The sequence below is a fragment of the Lygodium microphyllum genome, chromosome 14, assembly GCF_053477565.2.
Source record: "Lygodium microphyllum isolate KBCC chromosome 14, Lygodium_microphyllum_v1.1.10, whole genome shotgun sequence".
NCBI classification, from domain to species: domain Eukaryota; kingdom Viridiplantae; phylum Streptophyta; class Polypodiopsida; order Schizaeales; family Lygodiaceae; genus Lygodium; species Lygodium microphyllum.
Genome location: NC_141148.1, coordinates 11,745,725 through 11,758,912, shown reverse-complemented (window position 1 = coordinate 11,758,912; position 13,188 = coordinate 11,745,725).

Here is a 13,188-nt window from a genome sequence, read left to right as displayed (position 1 = left end):
TTTTGTTGATGGAATTGTGGCTGAAGTGAAGTGGGCTGAACAAAATCCTTAGCTTTAGATGACTCTCCAACTTCAAATTGACCTACCACCTTAGGAGTAGGTGGTTTAGGTGGTTCTTCAGCCCTATGAGGATATGGGACATTAAGACCAGCTGTAGACAACATTTTCTCACCAAGAAGTGCTACAAGCTTGTCAATACCCAACCTCATACCCTCGAAACCTGATTTCATATCCTTTATGTCATTTGACAATTGTTGAAAATTGTTTGAATTCATTGAGATATGAGACATCTCTATGGGTTGATTGGTAGGGGAGTGGGTGGAACTTGCATCGACCTCTTCATTCTCATAATGCATTCGGTAAATGGCATCCTGAGAAGTGTCATGTTCACCCTTTCCTGTTGATGTTCACCCCTTTCCTGTTGATATTTCTTCAATTCTTCATTGATAGTATCCAAAACAGGGTCTCTCTTCTTATTCCTAGCCATGGGTTGATTTCTGTCCTGAATTTCTTGCAGTAGAAAAACTTGATTATCTTCACTTCTAGAGATCCAAATTATGAGGTCTTTGTCTTTGTTCGAAGCTTGAAGAGTCCTCTATCCAACAAGCTATCAAGTGCGGAAAATGGATGAGTACAGAAATTTCTGTAAAGGATTTTATGTTGCTGTCTAAAAATTCCTGCAAGCAGTGAATACCCTATTCTAGTCAATTAATGACTTGTACCATCAATACCAAGCATGTACCAACTTCATAACCCTGTAGGAGAGTCTCATACATCTGCCATACTGAAAATGACCTCTGTAACCAGTAAAATGGCTGTCTAACTCAATATAGACTGCAATCTTTAATGAGGGTATGCATACATACTCTGTCCCAAACTTTAATGCTGAACCATAGTGTCTTTACCATAGGATGCATACATTTTACTGTAGCCATATATATTCATACATTTGCCATATATTCATGAGTACCATACATTTGCCAATATCTCAAGAACTCACTGCCCATAAACTCATGCTGTAGGCTGATTTCAAGTGCCTTTGAGATTTGTACCTGCACCTAAACTTGAAAATGCATGGGATCCGAGACCCGAGGGGTTTGCAAAGTTCCCTCTCGAGCCGGGTTGCGCTCCCCTTCAGGGTCCTCGTCGGTAGGGGAGGGTCACCTCTCTTTTGTCCTACCGACTCGCCCGGCATCCACTTTTCCTTGTGGGAATGTACATGGCAAGTGAATTCTAGCTCTAAAAATCAGTATGATATGCATGGAATAGGAAGGAAATACAATTGCCTTTCATTTGCCCTTTCATGGTATGCAAGATTGGAATTGAAAAGGCTGAAATGTAAATGAGAAATGGAGAGGTATTTACCTCAGCAGTGACTCACTGCTTACAAAGCTTTTCTCACTTACCAATTGGGTAATGATTTTCTTATGATCAAGAGGCAAAATAGGCAATCAATTTCATGTCAGGGTTAGGCAATAAAGATTGAGTAATGAAGATCAAGAAATTACTGATTTCAGTAAATGAAAGTAGATGGGTAATGCTCATTCATTATGGAAGAGTTTGAGACATTTAGAGATGGCCATTTCAGTAAATTGAAGAGGTTTAGTAAAGACAATGACATAACCTATAGACTTCATGCAATGCATTAGGCTATGAATGAAAGCTTCATTAATCCTCTTATTTCTCTTCAACAATTGGAAATGAGATCAGCAATTGGATGTAAAGAGAAATTAAGAGTGATTAGAGTACCTCATTTGATTGATTGGAGAAGAGTATTGTTGATGGAATGACCTTCAATCCATAATGCTTGACATAGGTGAGTTGAGCTTGATAATCCTTCTAAAATCAGTCCAAGAGATCTTCAATCTTCAAGAATAATCCCTTCCTTGATAAGCTTCAGCTTCATTAATCCCATGAAAGCTCCATGACTCCATGAATGCTCCAAATGAGGGTTGATGAAGACCGATTACCTTCTCTACTTGAAGTAGGTTGCAATAGGTAATAGAGAGGGCTTCAATGTGTCCAAGAGATCCTGAAATTTGAGAGGGAATGCCAAAATTTAATGGCATAAAAGCTTCATGCTGTCCATTGAATACCTAGACCTCCATTGGCTTCAATCTTCTTCAATGTCGGTCCAATGTTGATGGATTCTTGAGGGATAATGGTTGAGGAAGCTTCAGAGATGCTTTGCCCACAAAAGCCCCATGATTTGCTTCAAAAATTTCAGAAATCTTTGATGCTATCCCAAACTGTTATGCATAGGGTTTGCAATCTCCATATCCATGCTCCATCAAAGCTTCAAGCTTCAAGATCAATCAATGTTGGTACTAGGATGTATGTAGAAGCCTCAGGAAGTATAATAGAGCAAAAACCCTTTGATCTTGATGAAGAAATTTGAGAAATTTTAGTGCTGTCCAAAACTGTCATAAAGCTCCATACCTAGGGTTTGAGAAAGCTCCCATCTTCAAAAAGAGTGAAAGATCAAGTATAAGATGATGGATACTCCATAGTTGCACTCCATTTGATCATCCTATGAAGAGTATAATCACCAAATGCATCACGTTTTGTTGATCAAGAGGGGGGGCTGTAAAAACAGCGCAAACTGCTGCAATATGTCCTGTTATAGCACGTGATGAAAACGAGATGGATATGAAGCATATAGGTATTCAATAGGTAGCTCAAGACCCATATTAAATTCTTGCATAAGCCATTTGAGCACTAGAGGTCATGGGAAGAAGATCTGAGAAGAAATGTCCATGGCAGTTTGTAGGGAAGCTTGAAGGAAAGAGGAAAGAGAAGAAGAAACCCTTCCTTCTCAAAAGTAACCACAGTTAAAGTGTCCTCCAGCCATGTCTAACCCTCTTTTAGTCCATAATCCTTCAAAATGGGGTAAAATTTGATGACGACCTGTCAAATTAGCTATGAACCTCCATCTTGCCTCCATATCTCTGTGAAGAAGCACTAAAATAACCACAGTTTGAAGTAGTACAACCAGTCTAGTCACTGTCAAGGAGAAACCAAACCATGTAACTGTGTCTTCAAGTCCAGTTACACAGAAATGATGCCTGTAACCAGATCTTCCATGAAAATGACCCCCCCAACAAGATCATAATCATGAAAATGATGGAATTAAAGCCTGCCTTGGATCAAAGCAAGGCTCTGATACCAATGTAAGAAAGCAATCAACCATGGAATGAAATCTAACTGAAATTGAAAATTAACTAAGCTACAACAAAGAATTAACAAATCTATTGCACCAAGATATCCTCATCATGTATTAATGGTTGGGGATTCAAGAATACATGACGGCCATGGCTGAGTGCTTCATAGGCTAAGAAGAAGCTAATTCCAAGAAAATGGTAAAGCCAAGATTATTGAATGATCAAAAGATGTCTTGCCTTTGGCCTCTAGTCCCTTTTATTCTAACCCTCTTTCCAAACTTAAGGGCTGTTCACACATGTACACATAGGCTAGGGCTGAATTTACAAAGGCTGGAATTAATCCAAGGTGCAAATATTAATGTTGTATTTTTCCTTCATGACAAGTTGAGCTCGTACGCATGCATATTTTAAATATTCCTAATGTTGTATTTTCCCACTCACAATAGGTGTGAGTTGCAAGCATGGAAATATAATTGTAATAGTCTAGGCTAGGTCCAATTAATCTAAGGTAAAATCATACATCAAGGAAGAATCGTCCAAGATCCCACAAAGTGGCAACATCGAAAAGTGGTGGAAATCCAAAGACACAAAGTGGGTGTGATATCCCGACTTTATTTCAAATCTTCTTGACTTCTCACAAAATGGACTTGAAGAACTCTAGATCATCAAATAGACAAGGTCTCGATAAAAATGGTCCAAGGTTTGTAACTCGACATTTTCCCAGATTGATAAGGACTATAGCTATCCATCATGGAAGTTACCATGTGAACGTGAGTCATGGGCTATAAGTCGAATTTGACCAAACCCATTTAAAACTTGGCAAGTAAGATAAATCACAAAACTTTAAGCTTTAAATCTTAAAAGCTTATGAAAATAAAGAAAAAGGAGAAGAAAATGTTGACAAATATGCCCCCTCTTTTTTATCTAAAAAAAATGATGCCTTAACCCCCCAATTTTGGAATTCTTATTTTTGGATGAAAAAGCCAGAATTCTCCTTCTGTAATTCAGCAATTAACTCCAACAATCTCCCCTCCCCCTCTTCTCAGTTTTACAAGAGGCTTGGATTGAAGTAAGATCATTCGAGAGCCAGGTGAATTAGTCATGGCATCTCTGGCAACCTCTTTGGACATCAAAGTTCAAATCACCAGCATCAGATTGCATCTTAAAAGCTTCTAGATTGCTGATTTGCCAAGATACTCTCCCCTTAAAGAGCTCTTTTTCTTGGCCACAACCCTTCTTCTTCAATTTAGCTATAAATACGAGGCATGGGGAGCCGTTGAGGGTAGTCCAAGAGAGGAGAGGCCCTTCTCAGGAGTATAGATCGAGAGGAAGTGGAGAAAGAGAAGCACGAGGACGGGAACCCTCTTCACGAAGACAAGAAGGATTTTCCATGAACTCTTCGAATAAAATTCTCCATCCCTTTTATCCTATTTCTTTGTGGAATCAAGACTCTTCTTGATTTTTCTAAATTCATGGTGATCACCTTCCCCCATCAATCAAAATTCAATCAATCTATTACCCCCAAGCTCTTTGCTAAAATCCCATTTTCAATCTTGTGATTAAAGAACATGGCTCCAAAGAAGAAAGTTACGAAGGTCGCGGAGGTAGGAGCTGCTAATAACACTACAAACACAATCAATACAAACGGAATGATGAGTAATGGGGTTACAAACGAAGCTACAAATACCATCAACAACTAAGCACCCATCATGGATCCCCAAGTACTATATTTTATAATTAAGGCAGCTAGCATGCTACCATCCCATGAATGGACAACAAAAGCTGCATTCGTAAAATAAGATTTTATTCAATTCTTGCATATAATCTTTTAAAAGAATTCTTAACCACAAATTCCAAGGGGTAACTTGGGTCTGTACGAGATGAACCTAAGCGAGTACAAGGAGGGTACTGTGTCCCTAAAAGATTCAATATTTTTTATTTGTGTTGATCGAATGAAACCTCTGATGGGTAATCATGGACACTAATCCTCGGTATATAAGAGACCTTGAGATGAAATTGTCAAAGAATACTATTCATAATTAAACTAACCAAGATTTTCTTTTATTCCAGGAAAGGACCCATAAAACTCCAAAGGGGTTATTCTCAAGAATAAAATTCTTGTTTAGATTCAGTCCAACTAGATCTAGAGGAAGGGAACATCCGAGAATACTATTGTAAGGTATTGCCACTTATGCTAATTTTGCCACTTACACTAACTTTGCCTTCATGTTATTATTTTTGGAAAAAAGAGATTTGTCTTGGAAATAAATTTGTTAAAGCAATGCCTTCAAAATAAGATATTTGTGATTGTAAGTTAGGTATTAATCTTTCCTAAAATCATCAGGCTAAAAGATGGATGACTGAGTACAGATCTCCAACGACTGATGCAGTATTTCGACGAGCACAGAACGCTGATGAGGTAGTGTTCTTAATGGTGCTAGACCTCCCAAAGGCTAGCATGAATAAAACCTACTCCAAGGGGTTTTCCCTTTTGTTTCACGTTAGTGAGTATAGACCAATCATGACGTGAAATGTCTTGTCATAGGGAACTCTAGTCGGCAGAAGGAAGTGATGATATTAGGGGGCTATGGTCACAAACTCATTAGGCTCTTATGAACTGCCAACTATCCTTCAATTTCTAGAAAGTGTCTTGGAAGTTCCAATACTAGTTGGGGAACAGAACTTGGAGAGAACAATACCTTCGAATAGAAAACATTGTAAAAAAATCATTTTTCTAAAAGGAACTATTAAGAAGGAATTGCTTTACTCTATTTTTGTGTCATGAATTAAAGGCATGTAATGAATTTGTATTAGGAGATCAATCAAAGAATTTGTTTTAATATATTGAACCTAAAGTGGTAGGTAATCAGGTAATTAAAAACACTCTCTCAAGGGAAGTGGGAGGATGGATCCTGACAAATCCAGACCTATGGTTGGGTGGTCTCGGTAAGCCAAAAGATTTCCTAAGAAGGAATAAAAATCACATTTTTGATGGACCATTAGAGATCAGAGAGCTTAACTCACATCACTTTAGAACCCTAGCCATAAGGAATTAAAGTTTCATACTTCTCCCATCCTCTTTGAACCCAACACAATGTAAGTCTGTTTTAGTTATCACAGCTAGATTTGACCAGAAAGACTTAGGTCGATTCTCATGGGAATGGCGGGAACTTCCACTATGGGGTAGACTTAAGTGAGCCTAGTTAGCAAACTCCAAGGGTTTTCATCAAAATCACGGAGGGCACTTCCTACGGCATCTCTTGATGGACTATTAAGAACGTACCGCCAAGGAAAGCTCGGGCGGGCACATTACATTGGGATGCAAATCCTAACCTAATTCACAAGGGGACTCTAACCTAAACCCAAGCCCTAATTTTGGTCTATATAAGGGAGAGAGGCTAGAGTTGTAATCATACGTGCTTCCACACTTTTGAAGCTTTATCAATGCAATCTTTGAGCAACTATTCTTCTTCTTCTATTCTATTGTATTGTGTTACACCAAGGGGTTTTCCCTTTTGTTTCACATTAGTGAGTATAGATCAATCATGACGTGAAAGGTATTGTCATTAAGGAAACTCTAATCGGCAGGAGGAGGTGAGGAGACCAGGGGGCTCTGGTCATAAAATCCTTAGGCTCTTATGAACTGCCAACTACACTTTGATTTCTAGACTATGTCCTGGAAGTTCCAATATTAGTTGGTGAATGGAACTTTGAGAGAATAATACATTTGAACAAAAAACATTGTAAAAAAGTCATTTTCCTGAAAGGAACTATTAAGAAGGAATTTCTTTACTTTGTTTTTGTGTCGTGAATTAAAGGCATGCAACAAATTTGTATCAATGGATAATTCAAAGAAGTTATTTTTATATATTGAACCTAAAGTGGTAGGTAATTAGGTAATTAAAAACACTCTTTCGAGGGAAGTAAGAGGATGGACCTGACAAATCCAGACATGTGGTTGGGTGGTCTCGATAAGCCGAGAGCTTTCCTAAGAAGGAATAAAAATCATATTTTTTATGGATCCTTAGAGATCAAAGAGCCCAATTCGCATTACTTTAGAACTCTGGGTGGTAGAAGGAATTAAAGTGTCATACTTCTCCCATTCTCTTTGAACCCAGCACAATGTAAGTTTGTTTTAGTCTCATAGCAATTTCTATAAGGGAGAGAATCTTGAATTGCTAATACTAATCAATCATTACTAATAGATTTAACAAGAAAGACTTAGGTCAATCCTTGTGGGAACGGTCGGAGCTTCCACTATGAGGTAGACTCAAGCGAGCCTAGTTAGCAAACCCTGAGGGTTTTTATCAAAATCCTGGACGATGCTTCCTAGGACATCTCTTGATGGGCTACTAAGAACATACCACTAAGGAAAGATCGGGTGGGCATGTTACAGTTGATATTGGAGCGCACGTTGACATAGGATACGACACAAGTAAATAAAACTAGTTATATTTAGAGCATAAAATATATTTTCTTTAAATAGTGAAAATCTTCTTTTATTAATATATGCTCCTAATTTTTGGAAAAAAACAAACATTGGGAACGATTCTTGATTTTCCAAGTTATGTTTATGTTAGTAATGCACTCCTCTAGTTTAAGTTGGAGAAACTAGATGATGCAAATATTAGATCAGATATACAATCCTTCACCCTTCTATTACGAAAGGTGAATGTTAAATGGAGGGTATTGTTACATTGAGGCAAACCTTCTTGCTTACCTCTAGAATAATTTAAAGAGTTTAAGGTGGATGGAAGCCTTTAAAGTTTCCAAGATTTATCTCTTCTATGAGGCCAGAGTAAACTCAAACATGTTCACTAGAGGATGACACGTCAAAATAAACCAATACATCTATGAGGAGGTTGCAAGGGTTATATCGACTGATCGAGTCATGGTTGTAGGATGCTCTAGTTGCCACAACTATAAGAAAGATGGATTACTTGATCTTCCCTTGAAATATAGATTTCTGGATATCTATTCTCGGAATTCTAATTACTATGTGATGGATGTATCGCAATGCCATGCCTAGATTGTGGTAGAAGAACCTTTCCCAAGAATAATATGAGCACTCGAACCACTCGAATAATGTATTCCCTTCCTATTAACGTAAAGAATTATTTTTTTCCATTTGTTTGTCTCCTTGATAAATTAGAAATAGTGGATAGATATTATTCGTTTGATTTTTGATAAATTAGAAATAGTGAATAGATATTATTCATTTAAAATTAAAACTTTCTTTTGAAGTGTAAACCTTGATTGTCAGAAGGATTAGTAGTACATAATTCCCTTCCTAAATTAATGAGGTAGATTAAGTAAGTAAACCATCTTTTTTGAATATTGATCATAAAAATTGCACAATTTTCCAGACCGCCACCCCGAATCTCAATACTATGGAAGTTGAAGAGAAGATATTTCTTCTCAAGTAGTACAAGCCACCAAAGTTTGATGGTAAAGGAAGGGACATTCCAACTTAAGCGAAAATATGGATAGAATCTATGGAAGACTATTTCACTATTATAGGGACTACACCGTCAAATCAAGCCATGATCACCAAACTAAAACTCACAGGAGATGCCCATCTTTGGTGGAAACAGTGGTGCGAGGACCAAAGAACATCTAAAAGTGCTATCACTTGGGACAAGATTAAGGACGCTGTACGTGGGAGATTTTTTCCACCCACATATCAAGCCCATAAGATGAACAAGTTCTTCAATCTAAAGCATTTAAGCCTAAGCTTAGAATCCTACTACTCCAAATTCATAATACTTCTAAAATATACACCTATGATGGATGTTTCACAATAAGTATCCAAATTTTGCAATGGTCTAAATCTACCCCTGAATATATGTCTTGAATCAATGAGACCATTGGATTTATAGGATGCATCGATTCAAGCAGCTCCAACAGTTCAGGAGATCGATCAAAGGCCAAGAAATGCAAAAATTTAGAATAGAAACAGTCATGGTAAGGGCAACTTCCAAGGTTATGCAAAAAGGGCCCAAGGGCAGTACCAATCAAACAGGACGAAGAAAGCCAAATCAAATGTAGTGGGAAACTTTATACCCACATGAAAGAGCAATGAGGCTCCAACATGCTTCTACTGCAAGAAACCATGACATTTCAAGATACAGTGCCCGAAGCTTAGTTTCGCTCTTGGCAAAGCCAAGATGCTAGGGGGAAGGTTGCTGGAATAAACCTAAAGGACGTGAGTAGTGATAAAGATCCCACAATGGAATCTGATATGGAAAGAGCCAGAGTACACGCCACTCTCAATAAGAAGGGTCCAAATCACCAATTCTCAGTAATTCAAACACAAGAAAATTATCAAGGTAAACCCTTTCAAATTTTAATCGATGTGGAAGTACCCACTCTTTCGTATCACCAAAATGTGCAAAAAGACTAGGCATAAACACTACTCTTGCACCTAGTTTACTCCTAAAGTTAGCAAACGGAAAAGAAGTTCTATCAACACAACAAACTAGCAAGGTAGAATTTAGCTTGGGTGGCAATTCTTCCAAAATGAGCTTCCGAATTATGAACCTTGGGGCTTATGAATGTCTGCTAGGTATGGATTGGTTAATTCCAAATAATGCCCATATCCATTGTGGAAAGGGCCAAATCACATTCCAAAACTCAAAGGGAGAACAAGTAACCACTCAGGGAGAAGCAGGGAAATCTAAGGTTCAGCTGGCTAAAGCTTTCCGAATAGTAAAAGGATTGAAGAAAGGATTACTTGTCTATCTAATTAAACTCAATAACAGGAGATCTAATAGAGCTCCCACTAGTAAGGGAAGTAGATCACAAAATTCAACTCATTCTAGGTGCTGCCCCTGTTACCAAACGGTCCTACCAAATGTCAATTCTTGAAGCCGTTGAGCTAAAAGAACAACTCAAGCAGCTATTAGACCAGGGATACATTCGACCAAGTAATTCACCATGGGGATCTCCAGTTTTATTTCAGAAAAAGACAGACGGAACACTCCACTTTTGTATTGATTACCGTAGATTAAACCAGGGGACAGTGAAAAGCAAATATCCAATTCCTAGGATAGATGAGTTGCTTGACCAACTCCAGGGAGCAAAGGTCTTTTCAAAGATTGATCTAAGATTAGAATATTATCAAATAAGAATTAGGGAGGAAGATATCCCTAAAACTGCTTTTAACACAAGGTACGGTCATTATGAGTTTACTTTGATGTCATTTGGGTTAACAAATGCTACTGCCACCTTCAATAGGTTGATGCAATACATTTTTCGACCCTACCTTGAGGACTTTAATTTCAAATTTTCCCGACTTCTCGCAAAATGGACTTGAAGAACTCTAAATCATTAAATAGAGAAGGTTTCGAGCAAAATGGTCCAAGTTTCGTAACCCGACATTTTCCTAGATTGATAAGGACTATAGCCATCCGTCACGTAAGTTACCGCATGAAGGTGAGTCATGGGCCATGAGTTGAATTTAACCAGACCCATTTTAAACTTTGCAAGTAAGATAAATCACAAAGCTCTAAGATTTAAAGCTTAAAAGCTTATGAAAATAATGAAGAAGGAGAATAAGACATCGACGACCAGGCTATCACCCCTCATTTCTTTATTGAAAAAAAACGATGCCTTAACCCCCCAAATTTGTAATTCTTGTTTCTAGATGAAAAAACCTGAATTATCCTTCTATAATTCAATAGTTAACTCCAACAATCTCCTCCTCTTCTCAGTTCGACGAGAGGCTTGGATTGAAGCAAGATCATCTCAGAGCCAGAGGCGAATCAATCATGGCATCTCTGGTAGCCTCTCTGGACCTCAAAGATCAAATCACCAGCATCAAATTGCATCTTGAAAGCTTCTAGATTGCTAATTTACCAAGATCCTTTCCATAAAGAGCTCTTCTTCTTGGCCACAACCCTTCTTCTTCAATTTAGCTATAAATACAAGGCATGGGGAGCCCTTGAGGGCAGCCGGAGCAAGAGAGAAGAGGCCCTTCTCGGGAGTATAGAGAGAGAGGAAGTAGGGCAAGAGAAGCGTAAGGATGGGAATCACGAAGACAAGAAGGATATTCTGTGAACACTTGGAATCAAATTCTCCATCCCTTCTATTCTATTTTTCTGTGGAATCAAGACTTTTCTCGATTTTTTTAAATTCTTGGTGATCGCCTTCCCCCATCAATCGAAATTCATCAATCTAATTATCCCCAAGATTCTTCAACAAAATTCCCTTTTTAATCTTGCGATTAAAGACCATGGGCCCGAAGAAGAAATTTATGAAGGTTGTGAAGGCAAGAGCTGCCAATAACGATGCAGACACAATCACTACAAACAGAATGATGAGTATTGGGCTTACAAACAAAGTTGCAAATACCATCAACCAAGCGCCCGTCATGGATCCCCATGTACTATATTTTATAATTAAGGTAGCTAGCAGGATACCATCCCATGAACTGGATAACAAAAGCTGCATTCGTAAAATAAGATTTTATTCAATTCTTGCATATAATCTTTTAAAAGAATTCTTAATCGCAAATTCCAAGGGGTAACTTGGGTTTGTACAAGATGAACCTAAGCAAGTACAAGAAAGATACTGTGTCCCTAAAAGATTTAATATTTTTGATTTGTGTTGATCGAGCAAAACCTCTGATGGGTAATCATGGATGCTAATCCTCGGTATATAAGAGACCTTGAGATGAAATTGCCAAAGAATATTGTTTGTAATTAAACTAGCCAAGATTTTCTTTTATTGTAAGCAAGGACCCACAAAACTCCAAAGGGGTTATTCTCAAGAATAAAATTCTTTTTTAGATTCATTCCAACTAGATCATGAGGAAGGGAAAACCCGGGAGGACTATTGGAAGGTATTGCCACTTACACTAATTTTGCCTTGATGATATTATTTTTGAAAAGAAAAGATTTGTCTTGGAAATAAATTTGTTAAAATTAATGCATTCAAAATAAGATGTTTGTGATTGTAAGTTAGGTATTGATCTTTCCTAAAATCATCAGGCTAAAAGATGGATGACTGAGTACAAATCACCGTGAGACTGAAGCAGTATTCCGACGAGCACAGAACGCTGACTAAGGCAGTGTTCTTAATGGTGCTAGACCTACCCAAGGCCAGCATGAATAAAACCTACTCCAAGGGTTTTTTCCTTTTGTTTCACATTAGTGAGAGTATAGACCAATCATGACGTGAAAGGTCTTGTTGTAGGGAACTCTAGTCGGTAGGAGGAGGTGAGGATATTAGGGGGCTCTGGTCATAAAATCCTTAGGCTCTTATGAACTGCCAACTACCCTTCAATTTCCAGATTGTGTCTTGGAAGTTCCAATACTAGTTGAGGAATGGAACTTGGAGAGAATAATACCTTTGAATAGAAAACATGGTAAAAAAGTCATTTTTCTAAAAGGAACTATTAAGAAGAAATTGTTTTACTTTGTTTTTATGTCATGAATTAAAGGCATGCAACAAATTTGTATCAGGAGATAATTCAAAGAAGTTGTTTTTATGTGTTGAACCTAAAGTGGTAGGTAATTAGGTAAAAATAGTCTCTCTAATGGTCCTTTTTTCTCTCTCATTTGTATCTCTCTCTCTCTCTCTCTCTCTCTCTCTCTCTCTCTCTCTCTCTCTCTCTCTCTCTCTCTCTCTCTCTCTCTCTCTCTCTCTCTCTCTCTCTCTCTCTCTCTCTTTGTGCTAGGATTCTTGTCTTCATATATACCCTCTCTCTCTTACACGCACGCATGCACGTGCAGGTGCATGCGCACATGCACATACGCACACACACGCATGCACGCACGCATGCGCGCGCATGCACGCACACACACACACAAACACACACACACACACACACACACACACACACACACACACACACACACACACACACACACACACACACACACACACACACACACACACACACACACACACACACACACACACACACACACACACACACACACACACACACACACACACACACACACACACACACACACACACACACACACACACACACACACACACAGTATACTAATCCTTGTTG